This window comes from Pseudophryne corroboree, chromosome 4 (assembly GCF_028390025.1).
Source record: "Pseudophryne corroboree isolate aPseCor3 chromosome 4, aPseCor3.hap2, whole genome shotgun sequence".
NCBI classification, from domain to species: domain Eukaryota; kingdom Metazoa; phylum Chordata; class Amphibia; order Anura; family Myobatrachidae; genus Pseudophryne; species Pseudophryne corroboree.
The window spans coordinates 30,598,603-30,623,894 of record NC_086447.1 but is presented as its reverse complement, the minus strand read 5'-3'; the positions used below and the strand labels follow the sequence as shown (position 1 = coordinate 30,623,894).

At 37.5% G+C, this 25,292-nt stretch overlaps 39 non-coding genes across 39 annotated transcripts; all 39 read right to left on the bottom strand.

Annotated features, from left to right (window-relative positions):
• Positions 1-262: 262 nt before the first annotated feature.
• Positions 263-334, bottom strand: TRNAG-UCC (transfer RNA glycine (anticodon UCC)). The gene has a single exon. It is a non-coding gene; the product is annotated as a tRNA-Gly (tRNA).
• Positions 335-762: 428 nt separating this feature from the next.
• TRNAG-UCC (transfer RNA glycine (anticodon UCC)) lies at positions 763-834 on the bottom strand. Its single transcript has one exon. It is a non-coding gene; the product is annotated as a tRNA-Gly (tRNA).
• Positions 835-1,262: 428 nt separating this feature from the next.
• TRNAG-UCC (transfer RNA glycine (anticodon UCC)) lies at positions 1,263-1,334 on the bottom strand. The gene has a single exon. It is a non-coding gene; the product is annotated as a tRNA-Gly (tRNA).
• Positions 1,335-1,762: 428 nt separating this feature from the next.
• On the bottom strand, positions 1,763-1,834 carry TRNAG-UCC (transfer RNA glycine (anticodon UCC)). Its single transcript has one exon. It is a non-coding gene; the product is annotated as a tRNA-Gly (tRNA).
• Positions 1,835-2,262: 428 nt separating this feature from the next.
• TRNAG-UCC (transfer RNA glycine (anticodon UCC)) lies at positions 2,263-2,334 on the bottom strand. The gene has a single exon. It is a non-coding gene; the product is annotated as a tRNA-Gly (tRNA).
• A 428-nt stretch (positions 2,335-2,762) lies between these two features.
• TRNAG-UCC (transfer RNA glycine (anticodon UCC)) lies at positions 2,763-2,834 on the bottom strand. The gene has a single exon. It is a non-coding gene; the product is annotated as a tRNA-Gly (tRNA).
• Positions 2,835-3,262: 428 nt separating this feature from the next.
• Positions 3,263-3,334, bottom strand: TRNAG-UCC (transfer RNA glycine (anticodon UCC)). Its single transcript has one exon. It is a non-coding gene; the product is annotated as a tRNA-Gly (tRNA).
• A 928-nt stretch (positions 3,335-4,262) lies between these two features.
• On the bottom strand, positions 4,263-4,334 carry TRNAG-UCC (transfer RNA glycine (anticodon UCC)). Its single transcript has one exon. It is a non-coding gene; the product is annotated as a tRNA-Gly (tRNA).
• A 428-nt stretch (positions 4,335-4,762) lies between these two features.
• TRNAG-UCC (transfer RNA glycine (anticodon UCC)) lies at positions 4,763-4,834 on the bottom strand. The gene has a single exon. It is a non-coding gene; the product is annotated as a tRNA-Gly (tRNA).
• A 428-nt stretch (positions 4,835-5,262) lies between these two features.
• TRNAG-UCC (transfer RNA glycine (anticodon UCC)) lies at positions 5,263-5,334 on the bottom strand. The gene has a single exon. It is a non-coding gene; the product is annotated as a tRNA-Gly (tRNA).
• A 428-nt stretch (positions 5,335-5,762) lies between these two features.
• Positions 5,763-5,834, bottom strand: TRNAG-UCC (transfer RNA glycine (anticodon UCC)). The gene has a single exon. It is a non-coding gene; the product is annotated as a tRNA-Gly (tRNA).
• A 428-nt stretch (positions 5,835-6,262) lies between these two features.
• Positions 6,263-6,334, bottom strand: TRNAG-UCC (transfer RNA glycine (anticodon UCC)). Its single transcript has one exon. It is a non-coding gene; the product is annotated as a tRNA-Gly (tRNA).
• A 927-nt stretch (positions 6,335-7,261) lies between these two features.
• Positions 7,262-7,333, bottom strand: TRNAG-UCC (transfer RNA glycine (anticodon UCC)). The gene has a single exon. It is a non-coding gene; the product is annotated as a tRNA-Gly (tRNA).
• Positions 7,334-7,761: 428 nt separating this feature from the next.
• Positions 7,762-7,833, bottom strand: TRNAG-UCC (transfer RNA glycine (anticodon UCC)). The gene has a single exon. It is a non-coding gene; the product is annotated as a tRNA-Gly (tRNA).
• Positions 7,834-9,262: 1,429 nt separating this feature from the next.
• On the bottom strand, positions 9,263-9,334 carry TRNAG-UCC (transfer RNA glycine (anticodon UCC)). The gene has a single exon. It is a non-coding gene; the product is annotated as a tRNA-Gly (tRNA).
• Positions 9,335-9,762: 428 nt separating this feature from the next.
• TRNAG-UCC (transfer RNA glycine (anticodon UCC)) lies at positions 9,763-9,834 on the bottom strand. The gene has a single exon. It is a non-coding gene; the product is annotated as a tRNA-Gly (tRNA).
• A 428-nt stretch (positions 9,835-10,262) lies between these two features.
• Positions 10,263-10,334, bottom strand: TRNAG-UCC (transfer RNA glycine (anticodon UCC)). Its single transcript has one exon. It is a non-coding gene; the product is annotated as a tRNA-Gly (tRNA).
• A 428-nt stretch (positions 10,335-10,762) lies between these two features.
• Positions 10,763-10,834, bottom strand: TRNAG-UCC (transfer RNA glycine (anticodon UCC)). Its single transcript has one exon. It is a non-coding gene; the product is annotated as a tRNA-Gly (tRNA).
• Positions 10,835-11,762: 928 nt separating this feature from the next.
• Positions 11,763-11,834, bottom strand: TRNAG-UCC (transfer RNA glycine (anticodon UCC)). Its single transcript has one exon. It is a non-coding gene; the product is annotated as a tRNA-Gly (tRNA).
• Positions 11,835-12,262: 428 nt separating this feature from the next.
• On the bottom strand, positions 12,263-12,334 carry TRNAG-UCC (transfer RNA glycine (anticodon UCC)). Its single transcript has one exon. It is a non-coding gene; the product is annotated as a tRNA-Gly (tRNA).
• A 428-nt stretch (positions 12,335-12,762) lies between these two features.
• On the bottom strand, positions 12,763-12,834 carry TRNAG-UCC (transfer RNA glycine (anticodon UCC)). The gene has a single exon. It is a non-coding gene; the product is annotated as a tRNA-Gly (tRNA).
• A 428-nt stretch (positions 12,835-13,262) lies between these two features.
• On the bottom strand, positions 13,263-13,334 carry TRNAG-UCC (transfer RNA glycine (anticodon UCC)). The gene has a single exon. It is a non-coding gene; the product is annotated as a tRNA-Gly (tRNA).
• A 428-nt stretch (positions 13,335-13,762) lies between these two features.
• TRNAG-UCC (transfer RNA glycine (anticodon UCC)) lies at positions 13,763-13,834 on the bottom strand. Its single transcript has one exon. It is a non-coding gene; the product is annotated as a tRNA-Gly (tRNA).
• Positions 13,835-14,262: 428 nt separating this feature from the next.
• TRNAG-UCC (transfer RNA glycine (anticodon UCC)) lies at positions 14,263-14,334 on the bottom strand. The gene has a single exon. It is a non-coding gene; the product is annotated as a tRNA-Gly (tRNA).
• A 928-nt stretch (positions 14,335-15,262) lies between these two features.
• On the bottom strand, positions 15,263-15,334 carry TRNAG-UCC (transfer RNA glycine (anticodon UCC)). Its single transcript has one exon. It is a non-coding gene; the product is annotated as a tRNA-Gly (tRNA).
• Positions 15,335-15,762: 428 nt separating this feature from the next.
• Positions 15,763-15,834, bottom strand: TRNAG-UCC (transfer RNA glycine (anticodon UCC)). The gene has a single exon. It is a non-coding gene; the product is annotated as a tRNA-Gly (tRNA).
• A 428-nt stretch (positions 15,835-16,262) lies between these two features.
• On the bottom strand, positions 16,263-16,334 carry TRNAG-UCC (transfer RNA glycine (anticodon UCC)). Its single transcript has one exon. It is a non-coding gene; the product is annotated as a tRNA-Gly (tRNA).
• Positions 16,335-16,762: 428 nt separating this feature from the next.
• On the bottom strand, positions 16,763-16,834 carry TRNAG-UCC (transfer RNA glycine (anticodon UCC)). The gene has a single exon. It is a non-coding gene; the product is annotated as a tRNA-Gly (tRNA).
• A 428-nt stretch (positions 16,835-17,262) lies between these two features.
• TRNAG-UCC (transfer RNA glycine (anticodon UCC)) lies at positions 17,263-17,334 on the bottom strand. Its single transcript has one exon. It is a non-coding gene; the product is annotated as a tRNA-Gly (tRNA).
• Positions 17,335-18,262: 928 nt separating this feature from the next.
• TRNAG-UCC (transfer RNA glycine (anticodon UCC)) lies at positions 18,263-18,334 on the bottom strand. Its single transcript has one exon. It is a non-coding gene; the product is annotated as a tRNA-Gly (tRNA).
• Positions 18,335-18,762: 428 nt separating this feature from the next.
• On the bottom strand, positions 18,763-18,834 carry TRNAG-UCC (transfer RNA glycine (anticodon UCC)). Its single transcript has one exon. It is a non-coding gene; the product is annotated as a tRNA-Gly (tRNA).
• Positions 18,835-19,262: 428 nt separating this feature from the next.
• Positions 19,263-19,334, bottom strand: TRNAG-UCC (transfer RNA glycine (anticodon UCC)). Its single transcript has one exon. It is a non-coding gene; the product is annotated as a tRNA-Gly (tRNA).
• Positions 19,335-19,762: 428 nt separating this feature from the next.
• TRNAG-UCC (transfer RNA glycine (anticodon UCC)) lies at positions 19,763-19,834 on the bottom strand. Its single transcript has one exon. It is a non-coding gene; the product is annotated as a tRNA-Gly (tRNA).
• Positions 19,835-20,762: 928 nt separating this feature from the next.
• TRNAG-UCC (transfer RNA glycine (anticodon UCC)) lies at positions 20,763-20,834 on the bottom strand. The gene has a single exon. It is a non-coding gene; the product is annotated as a tRNA-Gly (tRNA).
• Positions 20,835-22,761: 1,927 nt separating this feature from the next.
• Positions 22,762-22,833, bottom strand: TRNAG-UCC (transfer RNA glycine (anticodon UCC)). Its single transcript has one exon. It is a non-coding gene; the product is annotated as a tRNA-Gly (tRNA).
• A 426-nt stretch (positions 22,834-23,259) lies between these two features.
• On the bottom strand, positions 23,260-23,331 carry TRNAG-UCC (transfer RNA glycine (anticodon UCC)). Its single transcript has one exon. It is a non-coding gene; the product is annotated as a tRNA-Gly (tRNA).
• A 428-nt stretch (positions 23,332-23,759) lies between these two features.
• TRNAG-ACC (transfer RNA glycine (anticodon ACC)) lies at positions 23,760-23,831 on the bottom strand. Its single transcript has one exon. It is a non-coding gene; the product is annotated as a tRNA-Gly (tRNA).
• Positions 23,832-24,259: 428 nt separating this feature from the next.
• On the bottom strand, positions 24,260-24,331 carry TRNAG-UCC (transfer RNA glycine (anticodon UCC)). Its single transcript has one exon. It is a non-coding gene; the product is annotated as a tRNA-Gly (tRNA).
• Positions 24,332-24,759: 428 nt separating this feature from the next.
• On the bottom strand, positions 24,760-24,831 carry TRNAG-UCC (transfer RNA glycine (anticodon UCC)). Its single transcript has one exon. It is a non-coding gene; the product is annotated as a tRNA-Gly (tRNA).
• Positions 24,832-25,292: the final 461 nt, after the last annotated feature.

Sequence of the window (25,292 nt, the reverse complement as noted above, 5' to 3'; positions counted from 1 at the left end):
TTTTTATGCACCAATGAACTTACATACAGTGGTATCAAAACTGAGAAAAGAAAAGACCTTCGATTTACTTGCATATGGCACCTCAGTGAACTTTGTAAAATGTATTTACAAATCTTTAATCAGGCAGTGGTGGAATCAAAAGTCATCTGCTAAGAAGGAATCATGATTTCTACAAAGATTTTAACATTTTCTATGGACCTTGTCATCTGAGCATATCTTAAGCAACAACTATAAGTGCGAAAGCAGCACATAAGGAAAAGGATGCATTGGCCGGGAATCGAACTCGGGTCAACTGCTTGGAAGGCAGCTATGCTCACCACTATACCACCAATGCTTGAGCTCTTTTTGAATGCATATAGTGGCCAATATGGAAATCACAACAACTGTTTGAAAGATATTTATAGCCTGTGCTGTAGCACCATTGGTGGAAGATATTCAAACAAAATTGGCAAATTGCATGACATTCACAATTCAAGATTTAGGCTCATCCATACTTAAGGTTTTTATGCACCAATGAACTTACATACAGTGGTATCAAAACTGAGAAAAGAAAAGACCTTCGATTTACTTGCATATGGCACCTCAGTGAACTTTGTAAAATGTATTTACAAATCTTTAATCAGGCAGTGGTGGAATCAAAAGTCATCTGCTAAGAAGGAATCATGATTTCTACAAAGATTTTAACATTTTCTATGGACCTTGTCATCTGAGCATATCTTAATCAACAACTATAAGTGCGAAAACAGCACATAAGGAAAAGGATGCATTGGCCGGGAATCGAACCCGGGTCAACTGCTTGGAAGGCAGCTATGCTCACCACTATACCACCAATGCTTGAGCGCTTTTTCAATGCATATAGTGGCCAATATGGAAATCACAACAACTGTTTGAAAGATATGTATAGCCTGCGCTGTAGCACCATTGGTGGAAGATATTCAAACAAAATTGGCAAATTGCATGACATTCACAATTCAAGATTTAGGCTTATCCATACTTAAGGTTTTTATGCACCATTGAACTGATATACAGTGGTATCAAAACTGAGAAAAGGAAAGACCTTCGATTTACTTGCATATGGCACCTCAGTGAACTTTGTAAAATGTATTTACAAATCTTTAATCAGGCAGTGATGGAATCAAAAGTCATCTGCTAAGAAGGAATCATGATTTCTACAAAGATTTTAACATTTTCTATGGACCTTGTCATCTGAGAATATCTTAAGCAACAACTATAAGTGCGAAAACAGCACATAAGGAAAAGGATGCATTGGCAGGGAATCGAACCCGGGTCAACTGCTTGGAAGGCAGCTATGCTCACCACTATACCACCAATGCTTGAGCTCTATTTAAATGCATATAGTGGCCAATATGGAAATCACAACAACTGTTTGAAAGATATTTATAGCCTGCGCTGTAGCACCATTGGTGGAAGATATTCAAACAAAATTGGCAAATTGCATGACATTCACAATTCAAGATTTAGGCTTATCCATACTTAAGGTTTTTATGCACCATTGAACTGATATACAGTGGTATCAAAACTGAGAAAAGAAAAGACCTTCGATTTACTTGCATATGGCACCTCAGTGAACTTTGTAAAATGTATTTACAAATCTTTAATCAGGCAGTGGTGGAATCAAAAGTCATCTGCTAAGAAGGAATCATGATTTCTACAAAGATTTTAACATTTTCTATGGACCTTGTCATCTGAGCATATCTTAAGCAACAACTATAAGTGCGAAAACAGCACATAAGGAAAAGGATGCATTGGCCGGGAATCGAACCTGGGTCAACTGCTTGGAAGGCAGCTATGCTCACCACTATACCACCAATGCTTGAGCTCTTTTTGAATGCATATAGTGGCCAATATGGAAATCACAACAACTGTTTGAAAGATATTTATAGCCTGCGCTGTAGCACCATTGGTGGAAGATATTCAAACAAAATTGGCAAATTGCATGACATTCACAATTCAAGATTTAGGCTCATCCATACTTAAGGTTTTTATGCTCCAATGAACTTACATACAGTGGTATCAAAACTGAGAAAAGAAAAGACCTTCGATTTACTTGCATATGGCACCTCAGTGAACTTTGTAAAATGTATTTACAAATCTTTAATCAGGCAGTGGTGGAATCAAAAGTCATCTGCTAAGAAGGAATCATGATTTCTACAAAGATTTTAACATTTTCTCTGGACCTTGTCATCTGAGCATATCTTAAGCAACAACTATAAGTGCGAAAACAGCACATAAGGAAAAGGATGCATTGGCCGGGAATCGACCCCGGGTCAACTGCTTGGAAGGCAGCTATGCTCACCACTATACCACCAATGCTTGAGCACTTTTCAAATGCATATAGTGGCCAATATTGAAATCACAACAACTGTTTGAAAGATTTTTATAGCCTGCACTGTAGCACCATTGGTGGTAGATATTCAAACAAAATTGGCAAATTGCATGACATTCACAATTCAAGATTTAGGCTTATCCATACTTAAGGTTTTTATGCACCATTGAACTGATATACAGTGGTATCAAAACTGAGAAAAGAAAAGACCTTTGATTTACTTGCATATGGCACCTCAGTGAACTTTGTAAAATGTATTTACAAATCTTTAATCAGGCAGTGGTGGAATCAAAAGTCATCTGCTAAGAAGGAATCATGATTTCTACAAAGATTTTAACATTTTCTATGGACCTTGTCATCTGAGCATATCTTAAGCAACAACTATAAGTGCGAAAACAGCACATAAAGAAAAGGATGCATTGGCCGGGAATCGAACCCGTGTCAACTGCTTGGAAGGCAGCTATGCTCACCACTATACCACCAATGCTTGAGCTCTTTTCGAATGCATATAGTGGCCAATATGGAAATCACAACAACTGTTTGAAAGATATTTATAGCCTGCGCCGTAGCACCATTGGTGGAAGATATTCAAACAAAATTGGCAAATTGCATGACATTCACAATTCAAGATTTAGGCTCATCCATACTTAAGGTTTTTATGCTCCAATGAACTTACATACAGTGGTATCAAAACTGAGAAAAGAAAAGACCTTCGATTTACTTGCATATGGCACCTCAGTGAACTTTGTAAAATGTATTTACAAATCTTTAATCAGGCAGTGGTGGAATCAAAAGTCATCTGCTAAGAAGGAATCATAATTTCTACAAAGATTTTAACATTTTCTATGGACCTTGTCATCTGAGCATATCTTAAGCAACAACTATAAGTGCGAAAACAGCACATAAGGAAAAGGATGCATTGGCCGGGAATCGACCCCGGGTCAACTGCTTGGAAGGCAGCTATGCTCACCACTATACCACCAATGCTTGAGCACTTTTCAAATGCATATAGTGGCCAATATTGAAATCACAACAACTGTTTGAAAGATTTTTATAGCCTGCACTGTAGCACCATTGGTGGTAGATATTCAAACAAAATTGGCAAATTGCATGACATTCACAATTCAAGATTTAGGCTTATCCATACTTAAGGTTTTTATGCACCATAGAACTGATATACAGTGGTATCAAAACTGAGAAAAGAAAAGACCTTTGATTTACTTGCATATGGCACCTCAGTGAACTTTGTAAAATGTATTTACAAATCTTTAATCAGGCAGTGGTGGAATCAAAAGTCATCTGCTAAGAAGGAATCATGATTTCTACAAAGATTTTAACATTTTCTATGGACCTTGTCATCTGAGCATATCTTAAGCAACAACTATAAGTGCGAAAACAGCACATAAAGAAAAGGATGCATTGGCCGGGAATCGAACCTGTGTCAACTGCTTGGAAGGCAGCTATGCTCACCACTATACCACCAATGCTTGAGCTCTTTTTGAATGCATATAGTGGCCAATATGGAAATCACAACAACTGTTTGAAAGATATTTATAGCCTGCGCTGTAGCACCATTGATGGAAGATATTCAAACAAAATTGGCAAATTGCATGACATTCACAATTCAAGATTTAGGCTCATCCATACTTAAGGTTTTTATGCTCCAATGAACTTACATACAGTGGTATCAAAACTGAGAAAAGAAAAGACCTTCGATTTACTTGCATATGGCACCTCAGTGAACTTTGTAAAATGTATTTACAAATCTTTAATCAGGCAGTGGTGGAATCAAAAGTCATCTGCTAAGAAGGAATCATGATTTCTACAAAGATTTTAACATTTTCTATGGACCTTGTCATCTGAGCATATCTTAAGCAACAACTATAAGTGCGAAAACAGCACATAAGGAAAAGGATGCATTGGCCGGGAATCGACCCCGGGTCAACTGCTTGGAAGGCAGCTATGCTCACCACTATACCACCAATGCTTGAGCACTTTTCAAATGCATATAGTGGCCAATATTGAAATCACAACAACTGTTTGAAAGATTTTTATAGCCTGCACTGTAGCACCATTGGTGGTAGATATTCAAACAAAATTGGCAAATTGCATGACATTCACAATTCAAGATTTAGGCTTATCCATACTTAAGGTTTTTATGCACCATTGAACTGATATACAGTGGTATCAAAACTGAGAAAAGAAAAGACCTTTGATTTACTTGCATATGGCACCTCAGTGAACTTTGTAAAATGTATTTACAAATCTTTAATCAGGCAGTGGTGGAATCAAAAGTCATCTGCTAAGAAGGAATCATGATTTCTACAAAGATTTTAACATTTTCTATGGACCTTGTCATCTTAGCATATCTTAAGCAACAACTATAAGTGCGAAAACAGCACATAAAGAAAAGGATGCATTGGCCGGGAATCGAACCCGGGTCAACTGCTTGGAAGGCAGCTATGCTCACCACTATACCACCAATGCTTGAGCTCTTTTCGAATGCATATAGTGGCCAATATGGAAATCACAACAACTGTTTGAAAGATATTTATAGCCTGCGCTGTAGCACCATTGGTGGAAGATATTCAAACAAAATTGGCAAATTGCATGACATTCACAATTCAAGATTTAGGCTCATCCATACTTAAGGTTTTTATGCACCAATGAACTTACATACAGTGGTATCAAAACTGAGAAAAGAAAAGACCTTCGATTTACTTGCATATGGCACCTCAGTGAACTTTGTAAAATGTATTTACAAATCTTTAATCAGGCAGTGGTGGAATCAAAAGTCATCTGCTAAGAAGGAATCATGATTTCTACAAAGATTTTAACATTTTCTATGGACCTTGTCATCTGAGCATATCTTAAGCAACAACTATAAGTGCGAAAGCAGCACATAAGGAAAAGGATGCATTGGCTGGGAATCGAACCCGGGTCAACTGCTTGGAAGGCAGCTATGCTCACCACTATACCACCAATGCTTGAGCTCTTTTCGAATGCATATAGTGGCCAATATGGAAATCACAACAACTGTTTGAAAGATATTTATAGCCTGCGCTGTAGCACCATTGGTGGAAGATATTCAAACAAAATTGGCAAATTGCATGACATTCACAATTCAAGATTTAGGCTCATCCATGCTTAAGGTTTTTATGCACCAATGAACTTACATACAGTGGTATCAAAACTGAGAAAAGAAAAGACCTTCGATTTACTTGCATATGGCACCTCAGTGAACTTTGTAAAATGTATTTACAAATCTTTAATCAGGCAGTGGTGGAATCAAAAGTCATCTGCTAAGAAGGAATCATGATTTCTACAAAGATTTTAACATTTTCTATGGACCTTGTCATCTGAGCATATCTTAAGCAACAACTATAAGTGCGAAAACAGCACATAAGGAAAAGGATGCATTGGCCGGGAATCGAACCCGGGTCAACTGCTTGGAAGGCAGCTATGCTCACCACTATACCACCAGTGCTTGAGAGCTTTTTCAATGCATATAGTGGCCAATATGGAAATCACAACAACTGTTTGAAAGATATTTATAGCCTGCGCTGTAGCACCATTGGTGGAAGATATTCAAACAAAATTGGCAAATTGCATGACATTCACAATTCAAGATTTAGGCTTATCCATACTTAAGGTTTTTATGCACCATTGAACTGATATACAGTGGTATCAAAACTGAGAAAAGGAAAGACCTTCGATTTACTTGCATATGGCACCTCAGTGAACTTTGTAAAATGTATTTACAAATCTTTAATCAGGCAGTGGTGGAATCAAAAGTCATCTGCTAAGAAGGAATCATGATTTCTACAAAGATTTTAACATTTTCTATGGACCTTGTCATCTGAGCATATCTTAAGCAACAACTATAAGTGCGAAAGCAGCACATAAGGAAAAGGATGCATTGGCCGGGAATCGAACCCGGGTCAACTGCTTGGAAAGCAGCTATGCTCACCACTATACCACCAATGCTTGAGCTATTTCGAATGCATATAGTGGCCAATATGGAAATCACAACAACTGTTTGAAAGATATTTATAGCCTGCGCTGTAGCACCATTGGTGGAAGATATTCAAACAAAATTGGCAAATTGCATGACATTCACAATTCAAGATTTAGGCTCATCCATACTTAAGGTTTTTATGCACCAATGAACTTACATACAGTGGTATCAAAACTGAGAAAAGAAAAGACCTTCGATTTACTTGCATATGGCACCTCAGTGAACTTTGTAAAATGTATTTACAAATCTTTAATCAGGCAGTGGTGGAATCAAAAGTCATCTGCTAAGAAGGAATCATGATTTCTACAAAGATTTTAACATTTTCTATGGACCTTGTCATCTGAGCATATCTTAAGCAACAACTATAAGTGCGAAAACAGCACATAAGGAAAATGATGCATTGGCCGGGAATCGAACCCGAGTCAATTGCTTGGAAGGCAGCTATGCTCACCACTATACCACCAATGCTTGAGCGCTTTTTCGATGCATATAGTGGCCAATATGGAAATCACAACAACTGTTTGAAAGATATTTATAGCCTGCGCTGTAGCACCATTGGTGGAAGATATTCAAATAAAATTGGCAAATTGCATGACATTCACAATTCAAGATTTAGGCTCATCCATACTTAAGGTTTTTATGCACCATTGAACTGATATACAGTGGTATCAAAACTGAGAAAAGAAAAGACCTTTGATTTACTTGCATATGGCACCTCAGTGAACTTTGTAAAATGTATTTACAAATCTTTAATCAGGCAGTGGTGGAATCAAAAGTCATCTGCTAAGAAGGAATCATGATTTCTACAAAGATTTTAACATTTTCTATGGACCTTGTCATCTGAGCATATCTTAAGCAACAACTATAAGTGCGAAAACAGCACATAAAGAAAAGGATGCATTGGCCGGGAATCGAACCCGTGTCAACTGCTTGGAAGGCAGCTATGCTCACCACTATACCACCAATGCTTGAGCTCTTTTTGAATGCATATAGTGGCCAATATGGAAATCACAACAACTGTTTGAAAGATATTTATAGCCTGCGCTGTAGCACCATTGGTGGTAGATATTCAAACAAAATTGGCAAATTGCATGACATTCACAATTCAAGATTTAGGCTCATCCATACTTAAGGTTTTTATGCACCATTGAACTGATATACAGTGGTATCAAAACTGAGAAAAGAAAAGACCTTTGATTTACTTGCATATGGCACCTCAGTGAACTTTGTAAAATGTATTTACAAATCTTTAATCAGGCAGTGGTGGAATCAAAAGTCATCTGCTAAGAAGGAATCATGATTTCTACAAAGATTTTAACATTTTCTATGGACCTTGTCATCTGAGCATATCTTAAGCAACAACTATAAGTGCGAAAACAGCACATAAGGAAAAGGATGCATTGGCCGGGAATCGAACCCGGGTCAACTGCTTGGAAGGCAGCTATGCTCACCACTATACCACCAATGCTTGAGCTCTTTTCGAATGCATATAGTGGCCAATATGGAAATCACAACAACTGTTTGAAAGATTTTTATAGCCTGCGCTGTAGCACCATTGGTGGTAGATATTCAAACAAAATTGGCAAATTGCATGACATTCACAATTCAAGATTTAGGCTCATCCATACTTAAGGTTTTTATGCACCATTGAACTGATATACAGTGGTATCAAAACTGAGAAAAGAAAAGACCTTTGATTTACTTGCATATGGCACCTCAGTGAACTTTGTAAAATGTATTTACAAATCTTTAATCAGGCAGTGATGGAATCAAAAGTCATCTGCTAAGAAGGAATCATGATTTCTACAAAGATTTTAACATTTTCTATGGACCTTGTCATCTGAGCATATCTTAAGCAACAACTATAAGTGCGAAAACAGCACATAAGGAAAAAGGATGCATTGGCAGGGAATCGAACCTGGGTCAACTGCTTGGAAGGCAGCTATGCTCACCACTATACCACCAATGCTAGAGCTCTTTTTGAATGCATATAGTGGCCAATATGGAAATCACAACAACTGTTTGAAAGATATTTATAGCCTGCGCTGTAGCACCATTGGTGGAAGATATTCAAACAAAATTGGCAAATTGCATGACATTCACAATTCAAGATTTAGGCTCATCCATACTTAAGGTTTTTATGCTCCAATGAACTTACATACAGTGGTATCAAAACTGAGAAAAGAAAAGACCTTCGATTTACTTGCATATGGCACCTCAGTGAACTTTGTAAAATGTATTTACAAATCTTTAATCAGGCAGTGGTGGAATCAAAAGTCATCTGCTAAGAAGGAATCATGATTTCTACAAAGATTTTAACATTTTCTATGGACCTTGTCATCTGAGCATATCTTAAGCAACAACTATAAGTGCGAAAACAGCACATAAGGAAAAGGATGCATTGGCCGGGAATCGACCCCGTGTCAACTGCTTGGAAGGCAGCTATGCTCACCACTATACCACCAATGCTTGAGCTTTTTTCGAATGCATATAGTGGCCAATATGGAAATCACAACAACTGTTTGAAAGATATTTATAGCCTGCGCTGTAGCACCATTGGTGGAAGATATTAAAACAAAATTGGCAAATTGCATGACATTCACAATTCAAGATTTAGGCTCATCCATACTTAAGGTTTTTATGCTCCAATGAACTTACATACAGTGGTATCAAAACTGAGAAAAGAAAAGACCTTCGATTTACTTGCATATGGCACCTCAGTGAACTTTGTAAAATGTATTTACAAATCTTTAATCAGGCAGTGGTGGAATCAAAAGTCATCTGCTAAGAAGGAATCATGATTTCTACAAAGATTTTAACATTTTCTATGGACCTTGTCATCTGAGCATATCTTAAGCAACAACTATAAGTGCGAAAGCAGCACATAAGGAAAAGGATGCATTGGCCGGGAATCGAACTCGGGTCAACTGCTTGGAAGGCAGCTATGCTCACCACTATACCACCAATGCTTGAGCTCTTTTTGAATGCATATAGTGGCCAATATGGAAATCACAACAACTGTTTGAAAGATATTTATAGCCTGTGCTGTAGCACCATTGGTGGAAGATATTCAAACAAAATTGGCAAATTGCATGACATTCACAATTCAAGATTTAGGCTCATCCATACTTAAGGTTTTTATGCACCAATGAACTTACATACAGTGGTATCAAAACTGAGAAAAGAAAAGACCTTCGATTTACTTGCATATGGCACCTCAGTGAACTTTGTAAAATGTATTTACAAATCTTTAATCAGGCAGTGGTGGAATCAAAAGTCATCTGCTAAGAAGGAATCATGATTTCTACAAAGATTTTAACATTTTCTATGGACCTTGTCATCTGAGCATATCTTAATCAACAACTATAAGTGCGAAAACAGCACATAAGGAAAAGGATGCATTGGCCGGGAATCGAACCCGGGTCAACTGCTTGGAAGGCAGCTATGCTCACCACTATACCACCAATGCTTGAGCGCTTTTTCAATGCATATAGTGGCCAATATGGAAATCCCAACAACTGTTTGAAAGATATTTATAGCCTGCGCTGTAGCACCATTGGTGGAAGATATTCAAACAAAATTGGCAAATTGCATGACATTCACAATTCAAGATTTAGGCTTATCCATACTTAAGGTTTTTATGCACCATTGAACTGATATACAGTGGTATCAAAACTGAGAAAAGGAAAGACCTTCGATTTACTTGCATATGGCACCTCAGTGAACTTTGTAAAATGTATTTACAAATCTTTAATCAGGCAGTGATGGAATCAAAAGTCATCTGCTAAGAAGGAATCATGATTTCTACAAAGATTTTAACATTTTCTATGGACCTTGTCATCTGAGAATATCTTAAGCAACAACTATAAGTGCGAAAACAGCACATAAGGAAAAGGATGCATTGGCAGGGAATCGAACCCGGGTCAACTGCTTGGAAGGCAGCTATGCTCACCACTATACCACCAATGCTTGAGCTCTATTTGAATGCATATAGTGGCCAATATGGAAATCACAACAACTGTTTGAAAGATATTTATAGCCTGCGCTGTAGCACCATTGGTGGAAGATATTCAAACAAAATTGGCAAATTGCATGACATTCACAATTCAAGATTTAGGCTTATCCATACTTAAGGTTTTTATGCACCATTGAACTGATATACAGTGGTATCAAAACTGAGAAAAGAAAAGACCTTCGATTTACTTGCATATGGCACCTCAGTGAACTTTGTAAAATGTATTTACAAATCTTTAATCAGGCAGTGGTGGAATCAAAAGTCATCTGCTAAGAAGGAATCATGATTTCTACAAAGATTTTAACATTTTCTATGGACCTTGTCATCTGAGCATATCTTAAGCAACAACTATAAGTGCGAAAACAGCACATAAGGAAAAGGATGCATTGGCCGGGAATCGAACCTGGGTCAACTGCTTGGAAGGCAGCTATGCTCACCACTATACCACCAATGCTTGAGCTCTTTTTGAATGCATATAGTGGCCAATATGGAAATCACAACAACTGTTTGAAAGATATTTATAGCCTGCGCTGTAGCACCATTGGTGGAAGATATTCAAACAAAATTGGCAAATTGCATGACATTCACAATTCAAGATTTAGGCTCATCCATACTTAAGGTTTTTATGCTCCAATGAACTTACATACAGTGGTATCAAAACTGAGAAAAGAAAAGACCTTCGATTTACTTGCATATGGCACCTCAGTGAACTTTGTAAAATGTATTTACAAATCTTTAATCAGGCAGTGGTGGAATCAAAAGTCATCTGCTAAGAAGGAATCATGATTTCTACAAAGATTTTAACATTTTCTATGGACCTTGTCATCTGAGCATATCTTAAGCAACAACTATAAGTGCGAAAACAGCACATAAGGAAAAGGATGCATTGGCCGGGAATCGACCCAGGGTCAACTGCTTGGAAGGCAGCTATGCTCACCACTATACCACCAATGCTTGAGCACTTTTCAAATGCATATAGTGGCCAATATTGAAATCACAACAACTGTTTGAAAGATTTTTATAGCCTGCACTGTAGCACCATTGGTGGTAGATATTCAAACAAAATTGGCAAATTGCATGACATTCACAATTCAAGATTTAGGCTTATCCATACTTAAGGTTTTTATGCACCATTGAACTGATATACAGTGGTATCAAAACTGAGAAAAGAAAAGACCTTTGATTTACTTGCATATGGCACCTCAGTGAACTTTGTAAAATGTATTTACAAATCTTTAATCAGGCAGTGGTGGAATCAAAAGTCATCTGCTAAGAAGGAATCATGATTTCTACAAAGATTTTAACATTTTCTATGGACCTTGTCATCTGAGCATATCTTAAGCAACAACTATAAGTGCGAAAACAGCACATAAAGAAAAGGATGCATTGGCCGGGAATCGAACCCGTGTCAACTGCTTGGAAGGCAGCTATGCTCACCACTATACCACCAATGCTTGAGCTCTTTTCGAATGCATATAGTGGCCAATATGGAAATCACAACAACTGTTTGAAAGATATTTATAGCCTGCGCTGTAGCACCATTGGTGGAAGATATTCAAACAAAATTGGCAAATTGCATGACATTCACAATTCAAGATTTAGGCTTATCCATACTTAAGGTTTTTATGCACCATAGAACTGATATACAGTGGTATCAAAACTGAGAAAAGAAAAGACCTTTGATTTACTTGCATATGGCACCTCAGTGAACTTTGTAAAATGTATTTACAAATCTTTAATCAGGCAGTGGTGGAATCAAAAGTCATCTGCTAAGAAGGAATCATGATTTCTACAAAGATTTTAACATTTTCTATGGACCTTGTCATCTGAGCATATCTTAAGCAACAACTATAAGTGCGAAAACAGCACATAAAGAAAAGGATGCATTGGCCGGGAATCGAACCCGTGTCAACTGCTTGGAAGGCAGCTATGCTCACCACTATACCACCAATGCTTGAGCTCTTTTTGAATGCATATAGTGGCCAATATGGAAATCACAACAACTGTTTGAAAGATATTTATAGCCTGCGCTGTAGCACCATTGGTGGAAGATATTCAAACAAAATTGGCAAATTGCATGACATTCACAATTCAAGATTTAGGCTCATCCATACTTAAGGTTTTTATGCTCCAATGAACTTACATACAGTGGTATCAAAACTGAGAAAAGAAAAGACCTTCGATTTACTTGCATATGGCACCTCAGTGAACTTTGTAAAATGTATTTACAAATCTTTAATCAGGCAGTGGTGGAATCAAAAGTCATCTGCTAAGAAGGAATCATGATTTCTACAAAGATTTTAACATTTTCTATGGACCTTGTCATCTGAGCATATCTTAAGCAACAACTATAAGTGCGAAAACAGCACATAAGGAAAAGGATGCATTGGCCGGGAATCGACCCCGGGTCAACTGCTTGGAAGGCAGCTATGCTCACCACTATACCACCAATGCTTGAGCACTTTTCAAATGCATATAGTGGCCAATATTGAAATCACAACAACTGTTTGAAAGATTTTTATAGCCTGCACTGTAGCACCATTGGTGGTAGATATTCAAACAAAATTGGCAAATTGCATGACATTCACAATTCAAGATTTAGGCTTATCCATACTTAAGGTTTTTATGCACCATTGAACTGATATACAGTGGTATCAAAACTGAGAAAAGAAAAGACCTTTGATTTACTTGCATATGGCACCTCAGTGAACTTTGTAAAATGTATTTACAAATCTTTAATCAGGCAGTGGTGGAATCAAAAGTCATCTGCTAAGAAGGAATCATGATTTCTACAAAGATTTTAACATTTTCTATGGACCTTGTCATCTGAGCATATCTTAAGCAACAACTATAAGTGCGAAAACAGCACATAAAGAAAAGGATGCATTGGCCGGGAATCGAACCCGGGTCAACTGCTTGGAAGGCAGCTATGCTCACCACTATACCACCAATGCTTGAGCTCTTTTCGAATGCATAGAGTGGCCAATATGGAAATCACAACAACTGTTTGAAAGATATTTATAGCCTGCGCTGTAGCACCATTGGTGGAAGATATTCAAACAAAATTGGCAAATTGCATGACATTCACAATTCAAGATTTAGGCTCATCCATACTTAAGGTTTTTATGCACCAATGAACTTACATACAGTGGTATCAAAACTGAGAAAAGAAAAGACCTTCGATTTACTTGCATATGGCACCTCAGTGAACTTTGTAAAATGTATTTACAAATCTTTAATCAGGCAGTGGTGGAATCAAAAGTCATCTGCTAAGAAGGAATCATGATTTCTACAAAGATTTTAACATTTTCTATGGACCTTGTCATCTGAGCATATCTTAAGCAACAACTATAAGTGCGAAAGCAGCACATAAGGAAAAGGATGCATTGGCTGGGAATCGAACCCGGGTCAACTGCTTGGAAGGCAGCTATGCTCACCACTATACCACCAATGCTTGAGCTCTTTTCGAATGCATATAGTGGGCAATATGGAAATCACAACAACTGTTTGAAAGATATTTATAGCCTGCGCTGTAGCACCATTGGTGGAAGATATTCAAACAAAATTGGCAAATTGCATGACATTCACAATTCAAGATTTAGGCTCATCCATACTTAAGGTTTTTATGCACCATTGAACTGATATACAGTGGTATCAAAACTGAGAAAAGGAAAGACCTTCGATTTACTTGCATATGGCACCTCAGTGAACTTTGTAAAATGTATTTACAAATCTTTAATCAGGCAGTGATGGAATCAAAAGTCATCTGCTAAGAAGGAATCATGATTTCTACAAAGATTTTAACATTTTCTATGGACCTTGTCATCTGAGAATATCTTAAGCAACAACTATAAGTGCGAAAACAGCACATAAGGAAAAGGATGCATTGGCAGGGAATCGAACCCGGGTCAACTGCTTGGAAGGCAGCTATGCTCACCACTATACCACCAATGCTTGAGCTCTATTTGAATGCATATAGTGGCCAATATGGAAATCACAACAACTGTTTGAAAGATATTTATAGCCTGCGCTGTAGCACCATTGGTGGAAGATATTCAAACAAAATTGGCAAATTGCATGACATTCACAATTCAAGATTTAGGCTTATCCATACTTAAGGTTTTTATGCACCATTGAACTGATATACAGTGGTATCAAAACTGAGAAAAGAAAAGACCTTCGATTTACTTGCATATGGCACCTCAGTGAACTTTGTAAAATGTATTTACAAATCTTTAATCAGGCAGTGGTGGAATCAAAAGTCATCTGCTAAGAAGGAATCATGATTTCTACAAAGATTTTAACATTTTCTATGGACCTTGTCATCTGAGCATATCTTAAGCAACAACTATAAGTGCGAAAACAGCACATAAGGAAAAGGATGCATTGGCCGGGAATCGAACCTGGTTCAACTGCTTGGAAGGCAGCTATGCTCACCACTATACCACCAATGCTTGAGCTCTTTTTGAATGCATATAGTGGCCAATATGGAAATCACAACAACTGTTTGAAAGATATTTATAGCCTGCGCTGTAGCACCATTGGTGGAAGATATTCAAACAAAATTGGCAAATTGCATGACATTCACAATTCAAGATTTAGGCTCATCCATACTTAAGGTTTTTATGCTCCAATGAACTTACATACAGTGGTATCAAAACTGAGAAAAGAAAAGACCTTCGATTTACTTGCATATGGCACCTCAGTGAACTTTGTAAAATGTATTTACAAATCTTTAATCAGGCAGTGGTGGAATCAAAAGTCATCTGCTAAGAAGGAATCATGATTTCTACAAAGATTTTAACATTTTCTATGGACCTTGTCATCTGAGCATATCTTAAGCAACAACTATAAGTGCGAAAACAGCACATAAGGAAAAGGATGCATTGGCCGGGAATCGACCCCGGGTCAACTGCTTGGAAGGCAGCTATGCTCACCACTATACCACCAATGCTTGAGCACTTTTCAAATGCATATAGTGGCCAATATTGAAATCACAACAACTGTTTGAAAGATTTTTATAGCCTGCACTGTAGCACCATTGGTGGTAGATATTCAAACAAAATTGGCAAATTGCATGACATTCACAATTCAAGATTTAGGCTTATCCATACTTAAGGTTTTTATGCACCATTGAACTGATATACAGTGGTATCAAAACTGAGAAAAGAAAAGACCTTTGATTTACTTGCATATGGCACCTCAGTGAACTTTGTAAAATGTATTTACAAATCTTTAATCAGGCAGTGGTGGAATCAAAAGTCATCTGCTAAGAAGGAATCATGATTTCTACAAAGATTTTAACATTTTCTATGGACCTTGTCATCTGAGCATATCTTAAGCAACAACTATAAGTGCGAAAACAGCACATAAAGAAAAGGATGCATTGGCCGGGAATCGAACCCGTGTCAACTGCTTGGAAGGCAGCTATGCTCACCACTATACCACCAATGCTTGAGCTCTTTTCGAATGCATATAGTGGCCAATATGGAAATCACAACAACTGTTTGAAAGATATTTATAGCCTGCGCTGTAGCACCATTGGTGGAAGATATTCAAACAAAATTGGCAAATTGCATGACATTCACAATTCAAGATTTAGGCTCATCCATACTTAAGGTTTTTATGCTCCAATGAACTTACATACAGTGGTATCAAAACTGAGAAAAGAAAAGACCTTCGATTTACTTGCATATGGCACCTCAGTGAACTTTGTAAAATGTATTTACAAATCTTTAATCAGGCAGTGGTGGAATCAAAAGTCATCTGCTAAGAAGGAATCATAATTTCTACAAAGATTTTAACATTTTCTATGGACCTTGTCATCTGAGCATATCTTAAGCAACAACTATAAGTGCGAAAACAGCACATAAGGAAAAGGATGCATTGGCCGGGAATCGACCCCGGGTCAACTGCTTGGAAGGCAGCTATGCTCACCACTATACCACCAATGCTTGAGCACTTTTCAAATGCATATAGTGGCCAATATTGAAATCACAACAACTGTTTGAAAGATTTTTATAGCCTGCACTGTAGCACCATTGGTGGTAGATATTCAAACAAAATTGGCAAATTGCATGACATTCACAATTCAAGATTTAGGCTTATCCATACTTAAGGTTTTTATGCACCATTGAACTGATATACAGTGGTATCAAAACTGAGAAAAGAAAAGACCTTTGATTTACTTGCATATGGCACCTCAGTGAACTTTGTAAAATGTATTTACAAATCTTTAATCAGGCAGTGGTGGAATCAAAAGTCATCTGCTAAGAAGGAATCATGATTTCTACAAAGATTTTAACATTTTCTATGGACCTTGTCATCTGAGCATATCTTAAGCAACAACTATAAGTGCGAAAACAGCACATAAAGAAAAGGATGCATTGGCCGGGAATCGAACCCGGGTCAACTGCTTGGAAGGCAGCTATGCTCACCACTATACCACCAATGCTTGAGCTCTTTTCGAATGCATATAGTGGCCAATATGGAAATCACAACAACTGTTTGAAAGATATTTATAGCCTGCGCTGTAGCACCATTGGTGGAAGATATTCAAACAAAATTGGCAAATTGCATGACATTCACAATTCAAGATTTAGGCTCATCCATACTTAAGGTTTTTATGCTCCAATGAACTTACATACAGTGGTATCAAAACTGAGAAAAGAAAAGACCTTCGATTTACTTGCATATGGCACCTCAGTGAACTTTGTAAAATGTATTTACAAATCTTTAATCAGGCAGTGGTGGAATCAAAAGTCATCTGCTAAGAAGGAATCATGATTTCTACAAAGATTTTAACATTTTCTATGGACCTTGTCATCTGAGCATATCTTAAGCAACAACTATAAGTGCGAAAGCAGCACATAAGGAAAAGGATGCATTGGCTGGGAATCGAACCCGGGTCAACTGCTTGGAAGGCAGCTATGCTCACCACTATACCACCAATGCTTGAGCTCTTTTCGAATGCATATAGTGGCCAATATGGAAATCACAACAACTGTTTGAAAGATATTTATAGCCTGCGCTGTAGCACCATTGGTGGAAGATATTCAAACAAAATTGGCAAATTGCATGACATTCACAATTCAAGATTTAGGCTCATCCATACTTAAGGTTTTTATGCACCAATGAACTTACATACAGTGGTATCAAAACTGAGAAAAGAAAAGACCTTCGATTTACTTGCATATGGCACCTCAGTGAACTTTGTAAAATGTATTTACAAATCTTTAATCAGGCAGTGGTGGAATCAAAAGTCATCTGCTAAGAAGGAATCATGATTTCTACAAAGATTTTAACATTTTCTATGGACCTTGTCATCTGAGCATATCTTAAGCAACAACTATAAGTGCGAAAACAGCACATAAGGAAAAGGATGCATTGGCCGGGAATCGACCCCGGGTCAACTGCTTGGAAGGAAGCTATGCTCACCACTATACCACCAATGCTTGAGCACTTTTCAAATGCATATAGTGGCCAATATTGAAATCACAACAACTGTTTGAAAGATTTTTATAGCCTGCACTGTAGCACCATTGGTGGTAGATATTCAAACAAAATTGGCAAATTGCATGACATTCACAATTCAAGATTTAGGCTTATCCATACTTAAGGTTTTTATGCACCATTGAACTGATATACAGTGGTATCAAAACTGAGAAAAGAAAAGACCTTTGATTTACTTGCATATGGCACCTCAGTGAACTTTGTAAAATGTATTTACAAATCTTTAATCAGGCAGTGGTGGAATCAAAAGTCATCTGCTAAGAAGGAATCATGATTTCTACAAAGATTTTAACATTTTCTATGGACCTTGTCATCTGAGCATATCTTAAGCAACAACTTTAAGTGCGAAAACAGCACATAAAGAAAAGGATGCATTGGCCGGGAATCGAACCCGGGTCAACTACTTGGAAGGCAGCTATGCTCACCACTATACCACCAATGCTTGAGCTCTTTTCGAATGCATATAGTGGCCAATATGGAAATCACAACAACTGTTTGAAAGATATTTATAGCCTGCGCTGTAGCACCATTGGTGGAAGATATTCAAACAAAATTGGCAAATTGCATGACATTCACAATTCAAGATTTAGGCTCATCCATACTTAAGGTTTTTATGCACCAATGAACTTACATACAGTGGTATCAAAACTGAGAAAAGAAAAGACCTTCGATTTACTTGCATATGGCACCTCAGTGAACTTTGTAAAATGTATTTACAAATCTTTAATCAGGCAGTGGTGGAATCAAAAGTCATCTGCTAAGAAGGAATCATGATTTCTACAAAGATTTTAACATTTTCTATGGACCTTGTCATCTGAGCATATCTTAAGCAACAACTATAAGTGCGAAAGCAGCACATAAGGAAAAGGATGCATTGGCCGGGAATCGAACCTGGGTCAACTGCTTGGAAGGCAGCTATGCTCACCACTATACCACCAATGCTTGAGCTCTTTTCGAATGCATATAGTGGCCAATATGGAAATCACAACAACTGTTTGAAAGATATTTATAGCCTGCGCTGTAGCACCATTGGTGGAAGATATTCAAACAAAATTGGCAAATTGCATGACATTCACAATTCAAGATTTAGGCTCATCCATACTTAAGGTTTTTATGCACCAATGAACTTACATACAGTGGTATCAAAACTGAGAAAAGAAAAGACCTTCGATTTACTTGCATATGGCACCTCAGTGAACTTTGTAAAATGTATTTACAAATCTTTAATCAGGCAGTGGTGGAATCAAAAGTCATCTGCTAAGAAGGAATCATGATTTCTACAAAGATTTTAACATTTTCTATGGACCTTGTCATCTGAGCATATCTTAAGCAACAACTATAAGTGCGAAAACAGCACATAAGGAAAAGGATGCATTGGCCGGGAATCGAACCCGGGTCAACTGCTTGGAAGGCAGCTATGCTCACCACTATACCACCAATGCTTGAGCGCTTTTTCAATGCATATAGTGGCCAATATGGAAATCACAACAACTGTTTGAAAGATATTTATAGCCTGCGCTGTAGCACCATTGGTGGAAGATATTCAAACAAAATTGGCAAATTGCATGACATTCACAATTCAAGATTTAGGCTTATCCATACTTAAGGTTTTTATGCACCATTGAACTGATATACAGTGGTATCAAAACTGAGAAAAGGAAAGACCTTCAATTTACTTGCATATGGCACCTCAGTGAACTTTGTAAAATGTATTTACAAATCTTTAATCAGGCAGTGGTGGAATCAAAAGTCATCTGCTAAGAAGGAATCATGATTTCTACAAAGATTTTAACATTTTCTATGGACCTTGTCATCTGAGCATATCTTAAGCAACAACTATAAGTGCGAAAGCAGCACATAAGGAAAAGGATGCATTGGCCGGGAATCGAACCCGGGTCAACTGCTTGGAAGGCAGCTATGCTCACCACTATACCACCAATGCTTGAGCTCTTTTCAAATGCATATAGTGGCCAATATGGAAATCACAACAACTGTTTGAAAGATATTTATAGCCTGCGCTGTAGCACCATTGGTGGAAGATATTCAAACAAAATTGGCAAATTGCATGACATTCACAATTCAAGATTTAGGCTCATCCATACTTAAGGTTTTTATGCACCAATGAACTTACATACAGTGGTATCAAAACTGAGAAAAGAAAAAACCTTCGATTTACTTGCATATGGCACCTCAGTGAACTTTGTAAAATGTATTTACAAATCTTTAATCAGGCAGTGGTGGAATCAAAAGTCATCTGCTAAGAAGGAATCATGATTTCTACAAAGATTTTAACATTTTCTATGGACCTTGTCATCTGAGCATATCTTAAGCAACAACTATAAGTGCGAAAACAGCACATAAGGAAAATGATGCATTGGCCGGGAATCGAACCCGAGTCAATTGCTTGGAAGGCAGCTATGCTCACCACTATACCACCAATGCTTGAGCGCTTTTTCGATGCATATAGTGGCCAATATGGAAATCACAACAACTGTTTGAAAGATATTTATAGCCTGCGCTGTAGCACCATTGGTGGAAGATATTCAAACAAAATTGGCAAATTGCATGACATTCACAATTCAAGATTTAGGCTCATCCATACTTAAGGTTTTTATGCACCATTGAACTGATATACAGTGGTATCAAAACTGAGAAAAGAAAAGACCTTTGATTTACTTGCATATGGCACCTCAGTGAACTTTGTAAAATGTATTTACAAATCTTTAATCAGGCAGTGGTGGAATCAAAAGTCATCTGCTAAGAAGGAATCATGATTTCTACAAAGATTTTAACATTTTCTATGGACCTTGTCATCTGAGCATATCTTAAGCAACAACTATAAGTGCGAAAACAGCACATAAGGAAAAGGATGCATTGGCCGGGAATCGAACCCGGGTCAACTGCTTGGAAGGCAGCTATGCTTACCACTATACCACCAATGCTTGAGCTCTTTACGAATGCATATAGTGGCCAATATGGAAATCACAACCACTGTTTGAAAGATATTTATAGCCTGCGCTGTAGCACCATTGGTGGAAGATATTCAAACAAAATTGGCAAATTGCATGACATTCACAATTCAAGATTTAGGCTCATCCATACTTAAGGTTTTTATGCTCCAATGAACTTACATACAGTGGTATCAAAACTGAGAAAAGAAAAGACCTTCGATTTACTTGCATATGGCACCTCAGTGAACTTTGTAAAATGTATTTACAAATCTTTAATCAGGCAGTGGTGGAATCAAAAGTCATCTGCTAAGAAGGAATCATGATTTCTACAAAGATTTTAACATTTTCTATGGACCTTGTCATCTGAGCATATCTTAAGCAACAACTATAAGTGCGAAAACAGCACATAAAGAAAAGGATTCATTGGCCGGGAATCGAACCCGTGTCAACTGCTTGGAAGGCAGCTATGCTCACCACTATACCACCAATGCTTGAGCTCTTTTCGAATGCATATAGTGGCCAATATGGAAATCACAACAACTGTTTGAAAGATATTTATAGCCTGCGCTGTAGCACCATTGGTGGAAGATATTCAAACAAAATTGGCAAATTGCATGACATTCACAATTCAAGATTTAGGCTCATCCATACTTAAGGTTTTTATGCTCCAATGAACTTACATACAGTGGTATCAAAACTGAGAAAAGAAAAGACCTTCGATTTACTTGCATATGGCACCTCAGTGAACTGTGTAAAATGTATTTACAAATCTTTAATCAGGCAGTGGTGGAATCAAAAGTCATCTGCTAAGAAGGAATCATGATTTCTACAAAGATTGTAACATTTTCTATGGACCTTGTCATCTGAGCATATCTTAAGCAACAACTATAAGTGCGAAAACAGCACATAAGGAAAAGGATGCATTGGCCGAGAATCGAACCCGGGTCAACAGCTTGGAAGGCAGCTATGCTCACCACTATACCACCAATGCTTGAACTTTTTTGAATGCATATAGTGGCCAATATGGAAATCACAACAACTGTTTGAAAGATATTTATAGCCTGCGCTGTAGCACCATTGGTGGTAGATATACAAACAAAATTGGCAAATTGCATGACATTCACAATTCAAGATTTAGGCTCATCCATACTAAAGGTTTTTATGCACCAATGAACTTACATACAGTGGTATCAAAACTGAGAAAAGAAAAGACCTTCGATTTACTTGCATATGGCACCTCAGTGAACTTTGTAAAATGTATTTACAAATCTTTAATCAGGCAGTGGTGGAATCAAAAGTCATCTGCTAAGAAGGAATCATGATTTCTACAAAGATTTTAACATTTTCTATGGACCTTGTCATCTGAGCATATCTTAAGCAACAACTATAAGTGCAAAAACAGCACATAAGGAAAAGGATGCATTGGCAGAGAATCAAACCCAGGTCAACCGCTTGGAAGGCAGCTATGCTCACCACTATACCACCAATGCTTGAGCGCTTTTCCACTGCATATAGTGGCCAATATGGAAATCACAACAACTGTTTGAAAGATATTTATAGCCTGCGCTGTAGCACCATTGGTGGAAGATATTCAAACAAAATTGGCAAATTGCATGACATTCACAATTCAAGATTTAGGCTCATCCATACTTAAGGTTTTTATGCACCATTAAACTAATATACAGTGGTATCAAAACTGAGAAAAGAAAAGACCTTCGATTTACTTGCATATGGCACCTCAGTGAACTTTGTAAAATGTATTTACAAATCTTTAATCAGGCAATGAAGGAATCATAAGACATCTGCTAAGAAGGAATCATGATTTCTACAAAGATTTTAACATTTTCTATGCAACTTGTCATCTGAGCATATCTTAATCAACAACTATAAGTGCGAAAACAGCACATAAGGAAAAGGATACATTGGCCGGGAATTGAACCCGGGTCAACTGCTTGGAAGGCAGCTATGCTCACCACTATACCACCAATGCTTGAGCACTTTTCAAGTGCATATAGTGGCCAATATGGAAATCACAACTGTTTGAAAGATTTTTATAGCCTGCGCTGTAGCACCATTGGTGGAAGATATTCAAACAAAATTGGCAAATTGCATGACATTCACAATTCAAGATTTAGGCTCATCCATACTTAAGGTTTTTATGCACCATTGAACTGATATACAGTGGTAAAAAAAACTGAGAATAGAAAAGACCTTCGATTTACTTGCATATGGCACCTCAGTGAACTTTGTAAAATGTATTTACAAATCTTTAATCAGGCAGAGGTGGAATCAAAAGTCATCTGCTAAGAATGAATCATGATTTCTACAAAGATTTTAACATTTTCTATGCACTTTGTCATCTGAGCATATCTTAATCAACAACTATAAGTGCGAAAACAGCACATAAGGAAACAGATGCATTGGCCGGGAATCGAACCCGGGTCAACTGCTTGGAAGGCAGATATGCTCACCACTATACCACCAATGCTTGAGCTTTTTTCGAATGCATATAGTGGCCAATATGGAAATCACAACAACTGTTTGAAAGATATTTATAGCCTGCGCTGTAGCACCATTGGTGGAAGATATTCAAACAAAATTGGCAAATTGCATGACATTCACAATTCAAGATTTAGGCTCATCCATACTTAAGGTTTTTATGCACCATAGAACTGATATACAGTGGTATCAAAACTGAGAAAAGAAAAGACCTTTGATGTACTTGCATATGGCACCTCAGTGAACTTTGTAAAATGTGTTTACAAATCTTTAATCATGCAGTGGTGGAATCAAAAGTCATCTGCTAAGAAGGAATCATGATTTCTACAAAGATTTTAACATTTTCTATGCACCTTGTCATCTGAGCATATCTTAAGCAACAACTATAAGTGCGAAAACAGCACATAAGGAAAAGGATGCAGTGGCCGGGAATCGAGCCCGGGTCAACTGCTTGGTAGGCAGCTATGCTCACCACTATACCACCAATGCTTGAGCACTTTTCAAATGCATATAGTGGCCAATATGGAAATCACAACAACTGTTTGAAAGATTTTTATAGCCTGCGCTGTAGCACCATTGGTGGTAGATATTTAAACAAAATTGGCAAATTGCATGACATTCACAATTCAAGATTTAGGCTCATCCATACTTAAGGTTTTTATGCACCATTGAACTGATATACAGTGGTATCAAAACTGAGAAAAGAAAATACCTTTGATGTACTTGCATATGGCACCTCAGTGAACTTTGTAAAATGTGTTTACAAATCTTTAATCATGCAGTGGTGGAAACAAAAGTCATCTGCTAAGAAGGAATCATGATTTCTACAAAGATTTTAACATTTTCTATGGACCTTGTCATCTGAGCATATCTTAAGCAACAACTATAAGTGCGAAAACAGCACATAAGGAAAAGGATGCATTGGCCGGGAATCGAACCCGGGTCAACTGCTTGGAAGGCAGCTATGCTCACCACTATACCACCAATGCTTGAGGACTTTTCAAATGCATATAGTGGCCAATATGGAAATCACAACAACTGTTTGAAAGATTTTTATAGCCTGCGCTGTAGCACCATTGGTGGTAGATATTCAAACAAAATTGGCAAATTGCATGACATTCACAATTCAAGATTTAGGCTCATCCATACTTAAGGTTTTTATGCACCATTGAACTGATATACAGTGGTATCAAAACTGAGAAAAGAAAAGACCTTTGATGTACTTGCATATGGCACCTCAGTGAACTTTGTAAAATGTGTTTACAAATCTTTAATCATGCAGTGGTGGAATCAAAAGTCATCTGCTAAGAAGGAATCATGATTTCTACAAAGATTTTAACATTTTCTATGGACCTTGTCATCTGAGCATATCTTAAGCAACAACTATAAGTGCGAAAACAGCACATAAGGAAAAGGATGCATTGGCCGGGAATCGAACCCGGGTCAATTGCTTGGAAGGCAGCTATGCTCACCACTATACCACCAATGCTTGAGCTCTTTTCGATTGCATATAGTGGCCAATATGGAAATCACAACAACTGTTTGAAAGATTTTTATAGCCTGCGCTGTAGCACCATTGGTGGTAGATATTCAAACAAAATTGGCAAATTGCATGACATTCACAATTCAAGATTTAGGCTCATCCATACTTAAGGTTTTTATGCACCATTGAACTGACATTCAGTGGTATCAAAACTGAGAAAAGAAAAGACCTTCGATTTACTTGCATATGGCACCTCAGTGAACTGTGTAAAATGTATTTACAAATCTTTAATCAGGCAGTGGTGGAATCAAAAGTCATCTGCTAAGAATGAATCATGATTTCTACAAAGATTTTAACATTTTCTATGGACCTTGTCATCTGAGCATATCTTAAGCAACAACTATAAGTGCGAAAACAGCACATAAGGAAAAAGGATGCATTGGCCGGGAATCGAACCCGGGTCAACA